At 43.6% G+C, this 22,674-nt stretch overlaps 1 protein-coding gene across 17 annotated transcripts in view; it reads left to right on the top strand.

Moving 5' to 3' along the window:
- Nucleotides 1-54: 54 nt before the first annotated feature.
- MAP4 (microtubule associated protein 4) overlaps nucleotides 55-22,674 on the top strand; it is a 301,104-nt gene continuing 278,484 nt past the window's right edge. For 6 of the 17 annotated variants that reach the window (XM_043509806.1, XM_043509813.1, XM_043509809.1 and 3 more), the window contains exon 1: nucleotides 233-398. The gene's annotated coding sequence lies outside the window, so the exon portion shown is untranslated. Of the gene's footprint in view, nucleotides 399-22,674 lie in introns of all 17 variants that reach the window. The other 11 variants (XM_043509815.1, XM_043509810.1, XM_043509808.1 and 8 more) reach the window with 6 other exon arrangements.

Here is a 22,674-nt window from a genome sequence, read left to right as displayed (position 1 = left end):
CCCCTCCCCATTGAAACCTTTCTCCAGGGCCTAGCTCTACGGCCTGCCTAACGTGGTCCACGCCCTGCCGCCCACACGCTACGCTTCAGCCCAGCTTGCTGCCCTGTTGTCCCAGCGCCGCCTCAGCTCCTCCCGCGCTCGCCCCCACCCTCCGCCTCCCGCGCTCGCCAGGATTGGCTGAGCGTGAGCTCGCTGCGCAGGGATTGGCTGAACGCAGAGGCCCCGCCTTTTGTGTCAGCGGGCTAGGTTACTCAGCGTGAGGTCGGCGGCCGCCTAGTTGCGGGTGCCTTAGTACAACTCGTTCCCTCCCCCTCCCGGCCGGGCCCGCAGGGAGAGCGACGCTCATCAGGCGGCTCCGTCCAGGCGGCTCCAGCAGCTCACAACCGCCATCCCTCTCGGTAAGAGCCTCCGCGGGGCTCCGACAGCGCGAGCGGGGAGGGTCCCCGGGGCAGGGGGTGTGTGGGGGGGCCCCCAGGGGCGGGGCGGAGCGGAGCGGAGCGGAGGGGAGGGGCTGGCGGCCCGCCGGGCGGGGAAGGGCTCTTGTGGGGGTCCGGCGGGGGTGTGAGGGGGAGAGGAGAGCAGGGCCCTCGAGGAGCTGCTGGGACGCCGGGAGGGGGGAGCTCTTGGGGAAGGGCCCTGGGGGCGGGGCGGGGTCTTGGGAGTGAGGGGGGCAGCGGTGGGGGCAGGGCGGGGCGGGTTCTTGGGGGGGCAGCGATGCGGGTGGGGCCCTGGGAGTGAGGGGGCAGCGGTGGGGGCGGGTTCTTGGGGGGGGCAGCGATGCGGGTGGGGCCCTGGGAGCGGTGGGGGCAGGGCGGGGCGGGTTCTTGGGGGGGCAGCGATGCGGGTGGGGCCCTGGGAGTGAGGGGGGGCAGCGGTGGGGGCAGGGCGGGGCGGATTCCTGGGGGGGAGCAGCGGTGCGGGTGGGGCCCTGGGAGTGAGGGGGGCAGCGGGGAGGGCGGGGCGGGTTCCTGGGGGGGCAGCGGTGAGGGTGGGGCGGGGCAGGGCCCTGCGTGGGGGGGCCAGCTGTGACTCTGGCAGAGGGACCCTGAGGTGGGGTGCCCAGCGGGAGTTGGTTGCAGAATTGGGGTGGCTGTGAGAGTTGATTATTTCTTCCATGGTCCTCTGGGTGCGGGAAGGGAGACGTTCCCAGCGGAGTCTATGGAAGGGGTGAAGTGGTTACCCCCTCCTCCCCCGTCTCGGGATGGGGTATGACACTCCTCTTTCTTTCCCTGCTCAGGAGCCTGAGTCATTTTCTAGCTCCATCCCTTAGGCAGCTTTCTCTTTGCTGGCAGTGGCTGTCTTATCAATGTCTGTTAGGGGTTTCCTGGGGGGCTACACTGACCTAACCAGACCCTTTGCCTCACTTCCAAGCATGTGCTGATCCCTAGTGATATGGGGCTCTGGCCTCTGGTCAGCCCTGGGATGGTCTGGTAAAGAGAGGGACAGAGTTGGGACCACAAACCTTTGCTTGCTATAGGATTAGTGGGTTTTCTACTGGGGGAAGGGCACACTTGAATAAGTACGCTCAAAATTTCCCCAGCCAGAACTTCCCAAAATCTCACTTCAGAGCTTTGAATCTCATCCCTTTCCTCCTCAACCAGAACACCCAAACTTCCCCTTAATCTCCCTTCCTCCCACCCAACCCCCAATAATTCATTTTTCTTCAAATTAAGGGATATGGGGCATTTTATGCCTTTTATGGGAATGGGAGTTGGATTATAAATCACAGGCTGGTGAGGTGGCAGAATCCTGTTCTGGAACATTATGGAGGTTAATTTAATTTGTGGTAATTAACAATATTTTGTAGCAAGGGTGTGATGGGTTGCAATAATTGGCACATATAAAAGTGACAGGAAATTCAAAGTGGGGGTGGGAGGAGAAGCATCCTGCAGCATCTGTCTTGAGCAAGGGAGGTGGGGGATTTGTGTCTGGGTCATCCCAGAGGAAGTGGGAGCTTCTGGCAAAGGTTTTGTTGCATTGGAGGGAAGAGGCTATGTTCCTAGTGATTTTTGCTGTTACTGCAGTTTTATTTGAAATAGCATTTTCATGAACTCTCTCCCCCTCCCCAACACGCTCCCCTCAAACTCACACAAACACACATGTGTTTGGTCGAATACTGTGTTGCATGTTTCAGAGTATCAGGCGTGTTATTCTGTATCTGCAAAAAGAAAAGGAGTTCTTGTGGTACCTTAGAGACTAACAAATCTGGTAGCCAGTATTACACGTGTCAGGGCTTCTTATCTGGTCCTCTTGAAGCTTTTTGTAATGTAGTTCCCCTCTGCTTCCTTGCTACAATTCTAGCTGGCTGATCTCCTTCCCTACTTTACAAGGATGGTTGTGGCATTGCATCAGGGGATATTTGTGCTGTAATTCAGTAACACAGCAAGGATAAGCATTTGCAGAGCTGCTGCTTGCTTGCAGCTTGATGAGATGGGTGTGGTAAGCTGAGTGGATACAGCAGACGCTAGGCCTATACGGCAACACTGCCCAGTCATCAGCATAGAGATTCAAACACCAAGCTATTTATATAAATTAGGCCTAGTTTCAAGCTGAGCACATTGATTTAGAAGGAACAGTTGTCATATTTTCAGTATTAAATGAGTGTTTGCTATGACACGATATAGTACTGTCACTGGTAAGTTTAGAAACAAGTGCCATGGAGTTGTTGGATATGAAAAGTCCACTCTGAATAAACGTATTCCTCGTTAGGTGTATCTTGATCCTGACAGTATGCTTTGTTATAATGTTCAGTCTTTCTGTCAAATTCATGCCCTGATTAAGCCTATTAAAGCTGAATTAATATTTTAACCCAACTTTCCCGATAAACCTTCCTTAGCTTTTAAACCCCATCACCATTGTAATAGTCTTCATTTCACTTTATCTTTGGTGGGGTGCCCAGCGGGAGTTGGTTGCAGAATTGGGGTGGCTGAGAGGGTTGATTATTTCTTCCATGATCCTCTGGGTGCAGGAAGGGAGACGTTCCCAGCTGAGTCTGTGGAAGGGGTGAAGTGGTTCTCTTCTCCACCCCCCACGTTCTGTTTATGGGTGTCTAAGCTCCTATTACAGGGGTGGGCAAAGTTTTGGGCCCGAGGGCCACATCTGGGTGTGGCAATTGCATGCAGGGCCATGAATGTAGGGCTGGGGCAGAGGGTTGTGGTGTGGAAGGGAGAGCGGGGTGTGGAAGGAGGTGTGGTGTGCAGGAAGGGGCTCAGGGCAGGAGGTTGGGTTGCAGGAGGGAGTGTGGAGTGTGGGAGGGAGCTGAGGGCAGGGGGTTGGGGTGCAGGAGGGGTATGGGGTGCATGGGAGCTCAGGGCAGGGGGTTGTGGTGCAGAAGGGGTGCGATGGGGCTCAAGGTGGGGTTGTAGTGCAGGAGGGGAGTGGGGTGTGATGGGACTCAGGGCAGGGGTTGGGTGTGGGAGGGCACTCAGGGTTGGGGTGCAGGAGAGGTGCGGCAGGGGGTTGGGGTGCAGGAGAGGTTCGCGGTGCCAGCTCCGGCCTGGCACCGCGAACCTGGAGTGGCTCTGGGGTGGCAGCAGTGTGGGGAGGGAGGGAAGCAGAGGGCTCTGTGTGCTGCCCTTGCCTGCAGGCACCGCCCCCCACAGCTCCCATTGTCTGGGAACGGGGAACCGCGGCCAATGGGAGCTTTGGGTGTGGAAGCCATAGGTGGGGGCAGCACGCGGAGCCCTCTGCCTCACCCCCTGGGCCACAGAGACATGGTGCTGGCCACTTCTGGGAGTGGCGCGGGGCCTGCGGTGCCACGGAGGTGGCAATCGTGTGGGCCAGATTCAAAGCCCTGAGGGGCTGGATCCGGCCCGCGGGCCGAAGTTTGCACACCCTTGTCCTATTAGGAGAACACCTTGGTCATCTTTTCCAGGAAGAACAAGTTCACTTTGTTGTACTTTTCTGCATGAGACATTTTTAAACGTGGAATCCTCCTGGATACCTGTATTGCACATCCTGGACAATTATATCCTTCCTGTGAAGGGAGCTAATACTGAACACAGTGACTAAAGAACTAAGCAGTGTGTTTTCAGTGAGATACTGTTTAAATATTCAGTGTTGAAAACCACTTGTTTTCCCTTTAAGACTTAACTTTGGGGGGGATTGGTGACCTCTCCTCTCTATTTCTCCCTCCCACCCACCTTGTTCTTGCAGTGACTAGCAGGTAACCTTGTCTGATGCAGCCTTAGGGTACATCTACACTGCAGTTAAACACCTATGGCTGGTCTGTGTCAGCTGATTCAGGCTGCGGGGCTGTAAAATCGAGGTGTAGGTGTTTGTGCTTAGGCTGGAGCCCTGGCTCTAGGACCTTCCCCCCCACCCCCCAATGGAGTACCAGAGCTTGGGCTCCAGCCTGAATGTGTCTACCGCCATTTTACAGCTTGAGATCAACATGGACCAGCTGTGGGTTTTTAATTGCTGTGTAGACACATTCTTAGTGTCCCTTTGGTTTTCAAACTGCTACTGAGTACTGTGCTGATGGCTTGAAGGATTTTACAACTGTTAAATTCCTTTCCTGTTGATTATGGCTAGAATGTTGAATATGACTGTATGCTGGGGTAACATTTTGGTATATTACCATCTTATTCTGATTTACTTTGCAGAGTAGTTTTCTCTTGCTTGCAAAATCCAGATCCTTTTGAATTGTAATTTATTGTTGCTCATTGCAAAGTCTCAAATTTTAGTAATGCTGCCAGTCATAATACCAGTGGCTACTTGGTCAATCAGAATGTAGGGTTGCAATCACTTTTTTGTAAAATTTTTTGTAAAATTACTTGAATCGTTTTAGAAAATATAAATGAGAACTTTCTGACTATTCTGGAGGGTCTCAGTTACCCACATGTCTAGAGACACAGTGAAGGATCCCTGGCTCTGTGGTCCACTCAGATCAGGGCAGATGGGTTTTTCAGTTTAAATCAGATTCATTAAACTTGTATTATAATAGCAATAATATCTTTGCTCCTTTGTTTTCCTTGGAAATAATCAGATTTTCTTGTGATAAAATGATGAACCCAAAGGCAGGATAGTTTTGAATCTGACTTATTACTTCAAAAGCAGAAGGAAATTTGATGATATCACTTAAATCTCTTGTTTAATATGTATCTACTAAAGTGACTTCAGTGGAAATATCAAATTCAAAGAAGTTTCAGTGAATGGAAGCTATAATGGCCCAGACAGATGAAGGTCAGGATAGTCGATACTTATCCTGACAACAGTCTTCCCATTGGTGTGGCTTTCTTCCCCTCTAACAGCATTAGAGAAGGATTCAGTCACTCTGGTCTTTCAGGAAAAACAGAATTTTTAAGTTTACATATTTATATAATGCTGATAAGATACTCTTTGAAGCTTTAAAATCTGACTTTATCGGATTGATTCCCTAATGCTAATACAACAAGGAGTCCTTGTGGCACCTTAGAGACTAACAAATTTATTGGGCATAAGCTTTCATGGGCTAGAACCCACTTCATCAGTTGCATGGGTTCTAGCCCACGAAAGCTTATGCCCAAATAAATTTGTTGGTCTCTAAGGTGTCACCAGGACTCCTCATTGTTTTTGCTGACACAGACTAACACGGCTACCACTCTGAAACCTGTCTTAATGCTGCTAATAATTGGTTCAGATCATTGACCTGCAGCATGCAGACTGGTGCTGAGCTTGATTCCAAGGAGTGCCAAACACCACAAATCCTCCATGGGATTTGCAGATGCTAACCATCTCAGGATGTGCCCCTTATTGCATGTAAATCCAGTGTGCTACCTGAAGACCTATTTTAATGGACCATATCATTTGGTTGTTGGAAACAGGAAACTGTATGACTTCACAAAAAGAAAAGGAGTACTTGTGGCACAAGTACTCCTTTTCTTTTTGCGAATACAGACTAACACGGCTGCGACTCTGAAACCTGTATGACTTCAGTGTGTGTTTTGTTGTAGATAAATGCATCTTTGTGGCTATTTCATCTCTGGCAGTGCAAATGTTCATTGTAAATTTTGCAATTAGTTTTGGTTTATATGCATGTTAAATGCATTCCATATACGTAACCATTTTATAAGAGAGCCAAATAGTTCAGTTTTAACATTTTTTTTGAAGAAAACAGTCATTTGCCCTCTGGTTTTAGGGACACCATTAGGTCAATTTAAGGGTTGGTTTTGTTAACTAAGGTTTTATTTAAAAAAAAAAAAAGAAGCCAGACTGATCAGCTGAAAAATTTTATGAAATTAAAACCAAACACACTTTAGTGGAAATGGTTTATTTTGAAAGGAACAATGTTACTTTAATTGAGCAAGCTGAATGCAGCTGCAAAAAGTTAACAGCATACATTTAAAAAATGTCAGTTGATAATCTGAGAGACTGCCAGTAACTCAAATATAGAAGCATTCTTGAAAAATATGAATCTTAATCTGTATCCTTTCTTAAAATGGTTTCATGCTGGCAAATTCTCAGTTTAAACAGATGAGTTGTATATTCTTTCTGGGGTTTGTAAGAAAAGTGCTGACACAGCCTTAATTTTATTGAACAAAGTTATAATTATATTTGAGGTTCCAACGCCCATGGTATTCTAGTGATTACCTCTATCTCCAGAAGTAGATGGACCTGAGCCACAAAATCAGATCTGGATTTCTGTGAGGTTTAGGTCCAGGGTTTTAATTTAGGCTCATTAGTACTAGTAAGAAAAGCTACTGTTGACTGTCACTCTGTTGTGCTATTCTTGAGCTCGCTTCCCATGCAATAAATCCTTTACCAGTAACCTTGGCTAGTAAATGCAGTTCTAGCACTGAACCCTCCGTATTTACATATATTTAGTATTGATGTACAAGTTTTCATATTCTGATGGAATATGCCAGACTTACGACTAAGGGAAACCACTGGTCAGACAGTGAATAAATCTGTCAGGATACATTTAATCATGTATAATTAAAATGAAAGTAGTGGTTACTTATGGTATGTGCATTAGTTTGGCTTTTATGATCTTATTGGAAAGACCATTAAAAATTTATTGTGCTACTACAAGCTTAGACTGGAAGAAAGTCTAATTTTTTTCCTTTGACAACTGGAATTGTCACACACCCTACTCTTGAGAATTGCGTGTGTAAATGGGAATATTTTAATTTGTTTTACTTATCAAAAGATCATGTGTATTAATGTTCTGGGGTTTACTCCCTCCTGGGTGCCTGTGCTAGTGGTCTTGAGCTGACATTCTTGTATGAAGTATAACTTAAGTAACCTTCAGCAATAGATGATGAAAGTGCAGGGTACTTGGATGGTGTGGGTGAGATGGCAGCATAGCATCATGGTGGTGATGGTAGCTCAAAACCCAGCAAATATTGCATTTGAAATAGGAAGGCCTCAGAGGAAGAGAAGAGTAATGTCTTGCTGTGGGTGCCTGTGGGCATTGACAACAGGATTTTAAAAGGTGCAAGTGCTCACCAATAGCTATGTTGAATGGAGGACAGTCAGTTTGAATAGTTTTTACAGGTAGTTTATTGTAATAGACAAAGACTGAAGACTGTGTTCCCATTGTTCAAAATATCTTCAGTCTTCCACAGTTTAGAAGCCTGTGCCATGCCCTGATACATAGTGGTGTGCATGTACAAAAGAATTCCTCAGTGGGAAGAAAAGGTCAGTGAAATCAATTCCTGGATGTTCTGCAAATATTAATTCTGCAGCAGTGTGAATAATGCGTTTTGGCCAACAATAGCATAGTAAACTGCTTATGGAGAAACAATGAGGAGTACTTGTGGTACCTCAGAGACTAACAAATTTATTTGGGCATAAGCTTTCATGGGCTAAAACCCACTTCATCAGATGCATGGGTTTTAGCCCACGAAAGCTTATGCCCAAATAAATTTTAGTCTCTAAGGTGCCACAAGTATTTGTTGTTTTTGCTGATACATATTAACATGGCTACCTCTCTGAAACCTACTTATGGAGAGGTGTCTAAGTAAGGTATTTGAAATTACAATATGTTAGAATTTCGGAGCAGACTGGAGAAGTATGAATCTGATCCCTGAGCCCTTGGATATTTACAAGCTTGGTTGCTCTGGAAGTTTAGGTCAAAGGATTATGGACAGATGTTGGTTTGCATAAATGGCATTTAAACTTTAAAATAATTAAGATTTTTCATATGTCAGAATTGTATTATGGAGTGCAAAAACAAAAAAACTCTCCTGATCAGGATTTGTCCTAAGCTGACTCTGAGTAGGACTATGAATTGTGCGTATCTTCATGTGGTTTTGTGTCCTTCAAGTTTGCACAGTTCACAGTAGGGTGCTTAAGTCAGGGCTGGAAAATATGCTACACATGATATCCAGTGGGTTAATCCACTAGCTAGACTAAAGACAAACGAAAGACGAATGAGGGTTCCACAAGTAAAGCTCATAACTCCATCTTTTGTTCTACGACCTCCTCTCCCCATTCTATATTCTGATCAATAGATCAAGTCCATCTTTTGTATCACGCTCTCTCTAGTTAGGTTACTGAAACTTTCAATTCCCTATTGTCCTACATGACTGGAAAGGAGAAGGCTTTCCTTTTCCCTCTCCCTGAGTCCTAAGCCTATTGTAAACCCCTAAGTTTCTGCTTTAAGTCTCATTCCCATAGCCCTAGTATCTGCCACTGATGTTAGCAAAGCTTTCCTAAGGAACAGCAGAGTAAAACTGACATTCTTTATCAATTTTATTGCTGTCCATAGGGTTCTTAGTAGTAGTAGTGACTAATATGAGCATCAGCAGAGGCATTGAAGCTATCTGCATAGTTTGAAAGATGGCACATGCTTCATTAGCTCACATTTTACTGGTGGGGAAATTCTGCACCTCTGCGCAATGCAGAATTAATGTTCCATGCAGAATTTTATATTTTCATGCAGAATTTGTGATTTCCACCAAAAGGAAGCATTTTGGTGGAAATCACAAATTTCAGCCCTGCATGCAGTGGGGCTGACAGCCAGAGCAGAATTTTGCTGAATTTTAAAATATTGTGTGCAGAAATTTTAATTTTTTGACTCTCTCAATTTCCCTAGGAGTAACATTTGGAAGGTTTTTTGCAACCATGTGGACTAAATGTTTTCTTTCTTTTTTGAAAATGGAAATATAAATTCTGCAGAAATGGCTGGTGTCATTGAATAGACCTAGTATTTGCCACCTTCTCTCACCTGGGCAAATAAGTGATTTTTTTTTTCCCCAAGCCCACTGTGTTTGTACTGCTGTGCATGCAGGGATTTATGTAGGTACAAATAAGGTTAAGTACTAGGTGTAGTTCTCTGCACTGGGTGGCATGTGTCAAGCCTCATGTATGCTTATTCTTATACTTGCAAGTACACGGGGTAAAAAAGGACTAGAGCTTGTTTAGAAAATGGGAATGTCCTAGTATGGTCTTAAGTATAATTTTGATCATGCTAATGAGGAGATTAACTACATATTTTCTCCTCCTCCCCCCACCTTTAAGATTTCTGCTGCTGTGCAGGAGTGCTTGCTGGCCAGGCAGTGGTGTGGAATCTGGCTTCCCTGCCATTCTTGAACTGTTCATCCCTTTTCAACTTGTGACTATATCATGTGTGGAACATGCAGTGCCTGTACTTTGCAGGATCAAGATCAGGATCAAGTGTCTGTATCCCCTGTATCTTGTCATTATTATCTCCACATACAACTGGTAGTCCTAGTTCATTAGGTTGGTGTCCCACATAGACAGGCACTTATTTCAGTCATTATTTAAAAAAAAAGAAAAGAAAAAAAGTGCTCACAATAGACAACTTCTATGGCAGGTTGCTTGCAGCCAGTCTTAACATCAGTTTTTAAAACTAGTTTTGTGTGGATAGCTTTGCTAAGGATGCTCTGTCAGGAATCCAGTTGAGCACACAGTAGGCTGATCTTGCTAGTCAGCCAAGTGCCAATACTTTGAATATTTCATCACTAGCAAATACTGACATTTTAATTTTAATGCCCCCATGCATCCTTCAGACTGCACGTGGTGAAATGGCATCAGTTTCCCTCTGTCAGATCACTCCTGGCACTGACTCAATGGGCAGGGCTAAAATGGCCTGAGGGGGCTGGATCACATGTAGCTGTAGTCCTACACGAAGATGCCTAGCTTTCAACTGAAACTGAGGCTGACTGAACTACATGCAGCCAGACAGGCTAATTATGTTTTGGCAAGGACTAATTGGAACTGGAATTTAAGCTCATAGCTGTTATTTTGCAGCTTTTAGTCCAAAAGCTACCCCTTTTCATAAATTGATTTGTTAGACAATAACATACATCATGTATCTTAAGTTGCTTTTTTTTTTTGAAAAGCAGATTTATTTCTGAATATGATTAGATCATATATTTCCAACATATTTTTGTTTGGGAGTGAGTCACTGTTTCTTTTGTGAAATTGCATAGGCGCTACCTTATCCTGGAAAGTAGCTTTCAGATGAAGTTAGGGTGTTGACACTTACTTTAAACTGGAATCTTTTATCAGATGAATTTCAAAGCATGTTTACAAACACTTGAATTATGACTCCTGAAGTGCTAAAATACCAGATATCAGTCCATTACTATTGGTGGAAATCCTCCAGTGCTGCGGATGTACTTTCTGAACATGTTTAGCTTTTGCTTTTTTCTCTGCTGAATTTTGAACTTTAAATTGAGGGGGTTAGCTCATCTGCATGTAGCTTAATTGATGTTTATGAAATACTTTAAATCCTCTGGAAGAAGGATACATCATATGCATGTATCCTCCATTTCCCCATCTATTTGTAGTTTTCACTTATTGTGCCATGTCTGCTGTGAGATTGTAAGCCCTTCAGTATAGGTAACATGGCTCTGTCCATCTTCTTCAAGGAGAATAACACATTTAAATGCTATGAATAAATAATAGAAGTGCAAAGCATTAACACTTGAAAAAATTACCAGAACTTCTAGCTGAAGGACTAATGTTACTAACCAAGGGTGAAGTGGCAAAATTCCAGTGAGATTGAAAGGCAGTGCCTCAGTGAAAAGACCAATCCCCCAGGAGATGGTGTCCCTGAAGTCCCTAGATCAGGGGTGGGCAAACTTTTTGGCCCAGGGGCGACATCTGGGTGGGGAAATTGCATGCAGGGCCATGAATGTTGGGGTGTGGGGTGTATGAGGGGGTTGGGGTGCAGAGTGTGGGGGGGCTCAGGGCAGGGGTACAGGGAGGAGTGCGGGAGGGTCTGGGGGCTTAGGGCAGGGGGTTGGGGTGTGGCAGGGGGTTGGGGTGCAGGAGGAGTGTGGTAGAGGGCTCAGGGCAGGGAGTTGGGGTACGGCAGGGGGTTGGGATGTAGGAGGGGTTCGGGGTGCCAGCTCTGGCCTGGCACCGCTTACCTTGAGTGGCTTTGGGGTGGCAGCAGCGTGCAGCAGGGCTAAGGCAGGCTCCCTGCCTGCCTTGGCCCTGCACCACTCCCAGAAGCGGCCAGTACCATGTCCCTGTGGCCCCTGGAGCAGGGGTGGGGAGAGGGCTCAGCGTGCTGCCCTCCCCTGTGGGTAACTCTCCCAAAGCTCCCCTTGGCCATGGTTTCCCGTTCCGGAAATGGGAGCTGCGGGGGGCTGTGCTTGCAGGTGAGGGTAGCACGTGAGCCCTCTGCTGTACGCTGCTCCCCCGGGCCACACAGATGTGGTGCTGACCGCTTCCAGGAAAGGTGCGGGGCCTCCGGCACCAGCGGGTGGCTATCTGCCTGCGGGCCATAGTTTGTCCACCCGTGCCCTAGATGGTGTTATCTTTCTTCAATCTCTGGCTATTAGGAGTCTACTTTGAATTCAGCCCCCAACTAAAACCCCTCCAACGCATCATCAAGGATCTACAACCTATCCTGAAGGACGAGCCATCGCTCTCTCAGATCTTGGGAGACAGACCAGTCCTTGCTTACAGACAGCCCCCCAATCTGAAGCAAATACTCACCAGCAACCACACACCACACAACAGAACCACTAACCCAGGAACCTATCCTTGCAACAAAGCCCGTTGCCAACTCTGTCCACATATCTATTCAGGGGATACCATCATAGGGCCTAATCACATCAGCCACACTATCAGAGGCTCGTTCACCTGCGCATCTACCAATGTGATATATGCCATCATGTGCCAGCAATGCCCCTCTGCCATGTACATTGGCCAAACTGGACAGTCTCTACGTAAAAGAATGAATGGACACAAATCAGACGTCAAGAATTATAACATTCAAAAACCAGTTGGAGAACACTTCAATCTCTCTGGTCACTCGATCACAGACCTAAGAGTGGCTATACTTCAACAAAAAAGCTTCAAAAACAGACTCCAACGAGAGACTGCTGAATTGGAATTAATTTGCAAACTGGATACAATTAACTTAGGCTTGAATAGAGACTGGGAATGGATGAGTCATTACACAAAGTAAAACTATTTCCCCATGGTATTTCTCCCTCCCACCCCCCCCCCCACTGTTCCTCTGATATTCTTGTTAACTGCTGGAATTAGCCTACCTGCTTGTCACCATGAAAGGTTTTCCTCCTTCCCCCCCCTGCTGTTGGTGATGGCTTATCTTAAGTGATCACTCTCCTTACAGTGTGTATGATAAACCCATTGTTTCATGTTCTCTGTGTGTGTATATAAATCTCTCCTCTGTTTTTTCCACCAAATGCATCCGATGAAGTGAGCTGTAGCTCACGAAAGCTTATGCTCTAATAAATTTGTTAGTCTCTAAGGTGCCACAAGTACTCCTTTTCTTTTTGCGAATACAGACTAACACCGCTGCTACTCTGAATACTTTGAATCCCTGCTCCACACACACACTCCTGGCTTCTGGAAGGAAGAATTTTTTTTGCCTTGTTTATAGTAGAAAAGTTTTGTGAAATGTTATCGTTGTTAACACCATCTCTGCTCCGCTGGTGTTGGCACTGTTGGGAGCCCTACAGTAGCTGGGCAGCTGTCAGTTTATGGCATTTAAAATGCTGGTAATGAACCCTGCTCTTAGCAGGTATGTTTATCAAGGTATTTAAAACTCCTGTAGCTAGTAGTCTCTCTATACTAGGTCTCCTAATGTGATGAGCACTGGTGGAACTGAAATTGTTCTATTAACTGATAAAACTTAGCAAAACTTCCCTAGTGCAGTCAGGGCTTTTATGTCTGCCTCTCTGATCCCTTCCAGAACATCTTGTATGTATGTAGGAATCGCTAATACACTACCCACCCCATAACCTTCTGTCTGCTTTGTAGATGGTGAACTCCAATATTCTCTTGTCCCCTTCCCACCTCCCCCCAGTCTTTTTCGGGTGATCCTTCTCAGATAATTGCTTAAGAATTTGTTGATATTAGGGAAATTAAAGTAAAACAGTTATAAATTGTAGACAAAGTGGATTAGGCACACCTTTTGGAACAACTTCTGTTGGAGAAAGAGACCATCTTTCTAGCTACACAGAGCTCTTCTTCAGGTTTTCTCTGTAGCTCGAAAGCTTGTCTCTCACCAACAGAAGTTGGTCCAGTAAAATATATTACCTCTCCTATCTTGTGTCTCTAATATTCTGGGATCAACATGGCTACAACAACACTGCAAACAGTTGTTTCTTGTCTGTTTCACTTCTGCTAGAGCTTTCTGATTAGCAATGGTGAAAGCAACCATAGTCTTGTCTTCACTTTGCTGTAGTTTAGGAAAGCTGCCCAGTAGCAGCAGAGGCCCTGAAGCTCTGTCTCTGCAGACTTGGAAAGACAGACAAGAAGAGGATCACATTTTGAAAGTTATCTCTTCAGTCAAACCATCTAGAAATTTCAGTTTTTAAAAGGAAAGTTTAATTTAATTAGAAATGGACTTAGGCTCTCTTACTCGCCAGCGGCACAAGTGGATTTTTTTCAAGTTGAAATTGTATATCCACCAGCAGATCAAATAGGTTGTTTGGTGATCTTCATGGGAACACCTCCTGTAAAAGTGGGTACAATTTTAAGGATGGTATCTGGTAACTAGTGATGCATGGCTCTAAAATTATTACTTTGATTGTAACTTACTCTTGATGATTTCGTTGATATTGCTTTAAAATTTTTTCTCTGAAATGGAAATTTGGGATGTAAAAAGAAGCATTAAGCAAAAAGGATGGGTTTTATGCTTCTTAGGAAACATTTGATAACAGCAGCAATTGGTGTTTTTGAGCTGAGCATTCATGTTCCTGCTGAGATGGGCAGAAAGCAGCTCGAGAAACTTAAATCAGTTTCATTGTACTTATAGCATTACTCTAAGATATTTCCAGCCATTCAACATGATCAGGAAATAGAGATTTCTGTATCATTGGTTAAAAACACATGCAGAATTTTTAATATAAAGGCATTATAATAAAATTCCATGCATCGTTACAGCACAATGTTTGTTGCTGGTATATTCACCTGATGGTACAATGTATGACATTGCAGCGTGATGCAGGTAACTTAAGCTGCTTTCTTAAACTTGAAAAATTAATAATTAATGAAAGTGTACTCTGACTTTTGAATACCTTATGATATTTCATCTGATATGATTATTTGTTCAGAATATGATCTTCTTTGTGCTGAGAATTAAATGAAATGCCGTCTGATAGAGCTGATGGAGGAAAAGATCCGAGGTTTGGAGATGCAGGTGGAAAGTCTCGTTGAGTTTAGGAAGGGGTTTGAGCAAATGATGGAGCAAAGGTATGAGGTATCTGAAGGGAAAAGCTCAGACTCATGGATGGAAGCAGGGCTGGGGAATTTTGAGGGGAGACTGGGTGAGGAAAGTGGTCAGTGGAAGCATGTGACTAAAAGAACCAGGCAGAGGAAAAGACGGGCTAGTGAAGGAGAAATAGAGCTTAGGAATAGGTTTGCAGAGTTGGAAAATGGAGAAGGGGCTCAGCAGGTACTTGTTGAAGGTGGAAGGGTAAGGAAGAAGAGAAGAGAGGCTAGTCCTATAGGAAAAGCGGAAGAGTCAAGGGAGACTACACCAAATATGAGCCCCAGGAGGATACAGGATGGGTTGAAGAGGATTATAGGGGAAAATAGGAATGGAAAGAACTTGCAGCCAGAGGGAACAGGGGAGAGACTGGAGAATAGCACCGTCCCCAGGAAAAGGCAGGTCCATGGGATCGGGGACTCTTTATTGAGAAGAATAGACAGGCCTGTAACTAGAGCTGATCCAGAGAATAGAAGGGTGTGCTGTCTTCCGGGTGCTAAGATACGGGATGTAGACCTGAGGTTGAAAAGGATCCTAAAGGGAGCGGGAAAGAATCCCCTAATTATCCTTCATGTGGGAACAAATGATACGGCTAGATTCTCGCTGGAAAGTATTAAGGGAGCCTATGCTAGGCTGGGGAAGATGCTTAAGGAAATTGAGGCTCAGGTGATCTTTAGCGGGATCCTTCCTGTTCCTAGAGAAGGGCAACAAAGGTGTGACAAGATTATAACTGTCAACAGATGGGTTAGGCAGTGGTGCTATAAGGAGGGCTTTGGGATGTCTGGCCACTGGGAGGCATTCACGTCCAGAGGACAGTTCTCTCGGGATGGACTTCATCTGAGTAGGGAAGGAAATAGACTTCTAGGATCAAGGCTGGCACAACTGATAAAGAGAGCTTTAAACTAGGAATTAGGGGGAGATGGTTGGGAGATGTCCAGGAAATCTCCACGCCAGATTTTAGCATTGAGAGGGAAGAAGACGAAGTAAGAAAGGATACAGCTGTGGGTAGGAGAATGTATATAAGGAGCGAGGGCGGTGTGGATACCAGTCTAATAGGTTATACTGGCTGTAGAATGACTGTGCCTAATAGGGTACAAAATGTGAGCGAGGCCAAACAGCAAAAATTAAGATGTTTATACACCAATGCGAGGAGCCTAGGTAACAAAATGGAGGAACTAGAGCTACTGGTGCAGGAAGTGAAACCAGATGATATAGGGATAACAGAAACATTGTGGAATAGTAGTCATGACTGGACTACAGGTATTGAAGGGTATGTGCTGTTTAGGAAAGACAGAAACGAAGGTAAAGGTGGTAGAGTAGCATTGTATATCAATGATGAGGTAGAATGTAAAGAAATAAGAAGCGATGCAATGGATAAGACAGAGTCCGTCTGGGCAAAAATTACATTGGGGAAGAAAACTAGTAAAGCCTCTCCTACGATAGTGCTTGGGGTGTGCTATAGACCTCCGGGATCTAATTTGGATATGGATAGAGCCCTTTTTAATGTTTTTAATAAAGTAATACTAATGGAAACTGTGTGATCATGGGAGACTTTAACTTCCCAGATATAGACTGGAGGACCAGTGCTAGTAGTAATAATAGGGCTCAGATTTTCCTAGATGCGATAGCTGATGGATTCCTTCATCAAGTAGTTGCTGAACCGACTAGAGGGGATGCCATTTTAGATTTAATTTTGGTGAGTAGCGAGGACCTCATAGAAGAAATGGTTGTAGGGGACAATCTTGGCTCAAGTGATCATGAGCTAATTCAGTTCAAACTAAATGGAAGGATTAACAAAAATAAATCTGCAACTAGGGTTTTTGATTTCAAAAGGGCTGACTTTCAAAAATTAAGGAAATGAGTTAGGGAAGTGGATTGGACTGAAGAACTTATGGATCTAAAGGTAAAGGAGGCCTGGGATTACTTTAAATCAAAGCTGCAGAAGCTATCGGAAGCCTGTATCCCAAGAAAGGGGAAAAAATTCATAGGAAGGAGTTGTAGACCAAGCTGGATGAGCAAGCATCTTAGAGAAGTGATTAAGAAGAAGCAGAAAGCATACAGGGAGTGGAAGATGGGAGGGATCAGCAAGGAAAGCTACCTAATTGAGGTCAGAACATGTAGGGATAAAGTGAGACAGGCTAAAAGTCGAGTAGAGTTGGACCTTGCAAAGGGAATTAAAACCAATAGTAAATGGTTCTATAGCCATATAAATAAGAAGAAAACTAAGAAAAAAGAAGGGGGGCCGCTAAACATTGAGGATGGAGTGGAGGTTAAAGATAATCTAGGCATGGCCCAATATCTAAACAAATACTTTGCCTCAGTCTTTAATAAGGCTAAAGAGGATCTTGGGGATAATGGTAGCATGACAAATGGGAATGAGGATATGGAGGTAGATATTACCATATCTGAGGTAGAAGCGAAACTGAAACAGCTTAATGGGACTAAATCGGGGGGCCCAGATAATCTTCATCCAAGAATATTAAAGGAATTGGCACCTGAAATTGCAAGCCCATTAGCAAGAATTTTTAATGAATCTGTAAACTCAGGAGTAGTACCGAATGATTGGAGAATTGCTAATATAGTTCCTATTTTTAAGAAAGGAAAAAAAGTGATCCGGGTAACTACAGGCCAGTTAGTTTGACATCTGTAGTATGCAAGGTCCTGGAAAAAATTTTGAAGGAGAAATTAAGGACATTGAAGTCAATGGTAAATGGGACAAAATACAACATGGTTTTACAAAAGGTAGATCGTGCCAAACCAACCTAATCTCCTTTTTTGAAAAAGTAACAGATTTTTTAGATAAAGGAAATGCAGTGGATCTAATTTACCTAGATTTCAGTAAGGCATTTGATACCGTGCCACATGGGGAGTTATTAGTTAAATTGGAGAAGATGGGGATCAATATGAACATCAAGAGGTGGATAAGGAATTGGTTAAAGGGGAGACTGCAACGGGTCCTACTGAAAGGCAAACTGTCAGGTTGGAGGGAGGTTACCAGTGGAGTTCCTCAGGCATCGGTTTTGGGACCAATCTTATTTAATCTTTTTATTACTGACCTTGGCACAAAAAGTGGGAGTGTGCTAATAAAGTTTGCAGATGATACAAAGCTGGGAGGTATTGCCAATTCGGAGAAGGATCGGGACATTATACTGGAGGATCTGGATGACCTTGTAAACTGGAGTAATAGTAATAGGATGAAATTTAATAGTGAGAAGTGTAAGGTTATGCATTTAGGGATTAATAACAAGAATTTTAGTTATAAGTTGGGGACGCATCTATTAGAAGTAATAGAAGAGGAGAAGGACCTTGGAGTATTGGTTGATCATAGGTTGACTATGAGCTGCCAATGTGATATGACTGTGAAAAAAGCTAATGCGGTTTTGGGATGCATCAGGAGAGGCATTTCCAGTAGGGATAAGGAGGTTTTAGTACCGTTATACAAGGCACTGGTGAGACCTCACCTAGAATACTGTGTGCAGTTCTGGTCTCCCATGTTTAAAAAGGATGAATTCAAACTGGAACAGGTACAGAGAAGGGCTACTAGGATGATCCGAGGAATGGAAAACTTTTCTTATGAAAGGAGACTTAAGGATCTTGGTTTGTTTAGCCTAACTAAAAGAAGGTTGAGGGGAGATATGATTGCTCTCTATAAATATATCAGAGGGATAAATACAGGAGAGGGAGAGGAATTATTTAAGCTCAGCACCAATGTGGACACAAGAACAAATGGGTATAAACTGGCCACCAGGAAGTTTAGACTTGAAATCAGATGAAGGTTTCTAACCATCAGAGGAGTGAAGTTTTGGAATAGCCTTCCAAGGGAAGCAGTGGGGCAAAAGATCTATCTGGTTTTAAGATTCTACTTGATAAGTTTATGGAGGAGATGGTATGATGGGATAATGGGATTTTGGTAAGTAATTGATCTTTAAATATTCAGGGTAAATAGGCCTAATCCCCTGAGATGGGATATTAGATGGATGGGATCTGAGTTACCCAGGAAAGAATTTTCTGTAGTATCTGGCTGGTGAATCTTGCCCATATGCTCAGGGTTTAGCTGATTGCCATATTTGGGGTCGGGAAGGAATTTTCCTCCAGGGCAGATTGGAGAGGCCCTGGAGGTTTTTCTCCTTCCTCTGTAGCATGGGGCATGGTTGACTTGAGGGAGGGCTTCTTTGCTCCTTGAAGTCTTTAAACCATGATTTAAGGACTTCAATAGCTCAGACATGGGTGAGGTTTTTCATAGGAGTGGGTGAGTGAGATTCTGTGGCCTGCGCTGTGCAGGAGGTCGGACTAGATGATCAGAATGGTCCCTTCTGACCTTAGTATCTATGAATCTGTAAAACAAAACCTATAATTTTTGCATTAAACCTATATCTTTTTATTCCTGTATCCATTTTGTCCAATAGTCTTTCTTAGGATACCAGCATTTTGGAAATGTCCTCCCTGATAGATTGTACTACTTTGATTCTGCTTGTGCTTTGAGGGATGAATTGCTGGAGTTTTACTCATCCTTTGGGTAAAGTGCATTTTTTAGCCATGAGGATTCATCACAGTACACAGGACAATAGGATCAAGTGTTATACTGGGGATTACATGTTTGTCCTGTGGTGACCCTCTTAGTAGCTTGCATTGATGAATGGATGGATTTGTAAACTTGTATATCTGTGTTAAGTGTTTGATTTAACCCTGGCTTATTCACTTTCCCTCCAACCTAATTTCATATTTGTGAATTCACTCTTCAGGTTTGAACCTACAGCTCATCTGAAGATCAGAATCTTGTGTGCTTAGCACATATTCTTAGGTTTGGTGATTTGTTCTGAACAAATTTTCTGATGTGAAAAATATAATGTGTGGAGCCTGCAGGATGCTGAGAAACCAAATACATGTGCCCAGTAACCTGCCAATCAGCTTCTGGGTTTAGGTGTTGTTTCAGCGGACGTTAGCTGTGTTGGTGTGGCAATTAAAATATACTGTAGTCTTGCATTATGTCATCACTTATCAGACATAAAATTGAATTTGTCAATAGGAAAAATGTGTATAGATTTTTGCAAATACTGTAGAATGTTATGAGAGTTAACTATTCATGTGTGATCTCTTTTATGTTGAGTACTTCTGTATGGTTCCTGCTGCTGCTATGTCCAAATAGTAAAGCAAAATGATTATGGTCTCCCTTGAGGTGGGAGAGGGGAACCATAACTTAACTTTCTGCATTTTCAAGTTTGGTAATTTTCTCATACTCTGAATTCATTTGGCCATTTATTACTAACTGAAGAGATTACATAGGAATTTCCCCAATAGGTACATTATTCTGTGGCTGTCTGTTACAGGGATTCTTGAGTCTGCCATTGCATCTTATATTGTATACTGCTGGAGACTGGATACTATAAAAGATAAACTGCTGCTCTGGTCCAGTCTGGCAATTCTTATATTCCCTGTCTACTAATTTGCTCTCTCTTCTGAATAATAGTCTACTAGGATCATTTGCTGTGAAGGAACATTTAACAATTGATTATAAATTGCATTGAACATGAAAACAATTATTGCTTATTACAGGTATAACCATACTTGTTAACTGTGACATTACCCAGTGCCCAATCTGATGGACAGACAGCTGTGTCCCCTCAATTCCCCAGTCTGGGATGCCTCTTACACTGCTTCGCTGTGAGAGCAACCACTCCTAGTCTGCTCACACAGGGCTGTTGGCATGTAAATCACTCCCAATTATAGTGTATGAGTGCTATAGTCAGCCACTTATGCACTACATTGCAGAGTGACACCCCCAAACTCCCAGTCCCAGACTTTCCCTCAGGAATGTGCATCTTGTACTGCCTAGCACCCTCGTGGACAATATAAGCTCATATGACGGCCATCATTTCATTAATAGAAAATCATATGTACAAATCTTATCTCAAATGGAGTTTCCCAAACATGTCAGTCCAAGCACACTGATTTAGATAAAACAATAAAACAAGTTTATTAACTACAGAAAGATGGATTTTGAGAGATTACAAGTAATGAGGCATAAAAGTTAGAATTGGTCACAAAGAAAATGAAAAGTAAAACACAAATGAACATCTAACTTAACAAGCTAAATGAATTCAAAGCAAAGGTTTCTCTCACTATGTGCTTACAGCAGTCTGGCTGGATTCCTTTCGGTCTGGACCCCAACCCAGTTCAGTATTACTTACAAGGATTGTTGATGCTGTGAGCAGAGAGAAAGGGAGGAGTATTCTGGGGCGTCTGTTCCCCTTTTCTATAGTTTTTTCCTTTGAAGATCATCTCCAGCTAGGGTTCAGGAGATGGGAAATCTGTGGGGAGGAGAATCTTAAGGTGTTTCTTCACCAAAATATAAATTTCTCACTCCTACCCTTTTTCCTGCCAAAGAATGGCCATTTACCCAGGTGATAGTTTTGTTGACCAGGTGATTTAGTTTTGGTGACACCTGGTTGAGGCATCGGTTTGCCTTTTGTATCCAAGAAAATGGTTTGTGCTTACTTTTGCAGACTTGGAATATGTCTGTCATATCATACAGTAAAACCTTATAACTTTTATATACAATGTTGCCTCACATTTTACCAGGACAATAACGATCAGCAAATTATAAGTTTTCAAATGATATTTTATACAAAATCCATCATAGCCTTATAAAAAGGGTGAATGCAGGGATACAGACTCGCATGAACATTGTACTGCAGTCCATGCAGGGCACTTCACAAGTTAAACAAAGACTGGTTTAAATCATCTGTTTGCTCCTTCTGCTACCATGACCCACTCCTGTGCTGCAGAATCTGCTCTCCCACCTTCCTCCTGCTGCTTCTCTTCTGCCACTCCCTTTGCTGGTTCTGCATCTGCCTCATCCAATATGTTTTGATCTCCCGTGTGCCCTATTATGCAGTTTCCTCTACTGTCCCTATTCCTTGCCTTCCAAATGCAATTGGTCAGTCTTCTATAAACATTTAAAACCATCCCACAAAACTCAATAAAAGGATATATTACTATGAGTGAGGAAAATGTGGTTCCTGCTCCAAAGATCTTAACTTGTAAATAAGACTTGAACAATACAGGTTAGTAGCACCAGATAAAAGTATGACTTCAAAGCACTGCAGATCTTTAAAATTCTGTGGCTGACTTGCTGTTGAAACACTGTGATTTTCTTTATATGGGGGATTTGCAAGCATAAGGTGTGGATGGAATAAAGCCCAAAAATGGCATTGTGAAGCTACAAAAAGAGTATTTATTTTTAAGAGGGCGACCAAGGCGGAGTGTAGGCAGCAGGTGGAAGTGAGCAAAGATGGACAGGTTCACAGGTGGATGAATGAGAAACTTGAACTTGACATGAAAGGTGTGAGGAATACACAGCAGGGATTCAAATATCTGAGTGGCTTTGAGCAATGGAAGAGAAGTAGTTAAGTCATTTAGGATAATGTTCTGTTCACCTTTGGCACTCTGTGTTTTAAATATTAACTTTTTATTTCCCTAAAACTATTTCTTTAAATAGGAGAAAATGATTGCATTACTCCTTCAGGATAATGTATCTGTCAATTTTGAAGCTCTAAAGGTTCTGGTAACCAGTAAATCTGTGGGTCTTACCTCTATGGTTGGCTGTCACTTTTTTTTGTTTGGGGAGATGGAATATTTGACCAGCTAATTTATTTTAATTTTAAAGCATTTTTCAATAGCTAATGCCAGGACACAGTCTCTGCTCCTCTCATGCTTTATTTTTAAAAGGTCTACTTGTGCTCGTAGTAGTCTGAAAAGCCCTGGACTCTGGTCAAAAGTAGAGGCTTCCCCTATCATGTTGTCATAGTGGAGATTTTGAAGAACCTGACATTCTGAAAGCAAAACTGTAAGCGTCTCTCATAGTTATATTCCAGTATCCACTGTCAACTAAACACTGGAAAGCCATTTGGTAGCAACTACAGCACAAGTGTCAAACTCATTTTGTGGAGAGACTCGTATTTTATTCTTAGTTACAGTCCATTGCACTGGAGTATAAATTTAGGACTGCGTACTACCGTAGGACTATGTCT

The sequence above is a fragment of the Dermochelys coriacea genome, chromosome 2 (genome assembly GCF_009764565.3).
Source record: "Dermochelys coriacea isolate rDerCor1 chromosome 2, rDerCor1.pri.v4, whole genome shotgun sequence".
Classification (NCBI taxonomy): domain Eukaryota; kingdom Metazoa; phylum Chordata; order Testudines; family Dermochelyidae; genus Dermochelys; species Dermochelys coriacea.
This window is presented reverse-complemented; position numbering and strand designations above follow the sequence as displayed.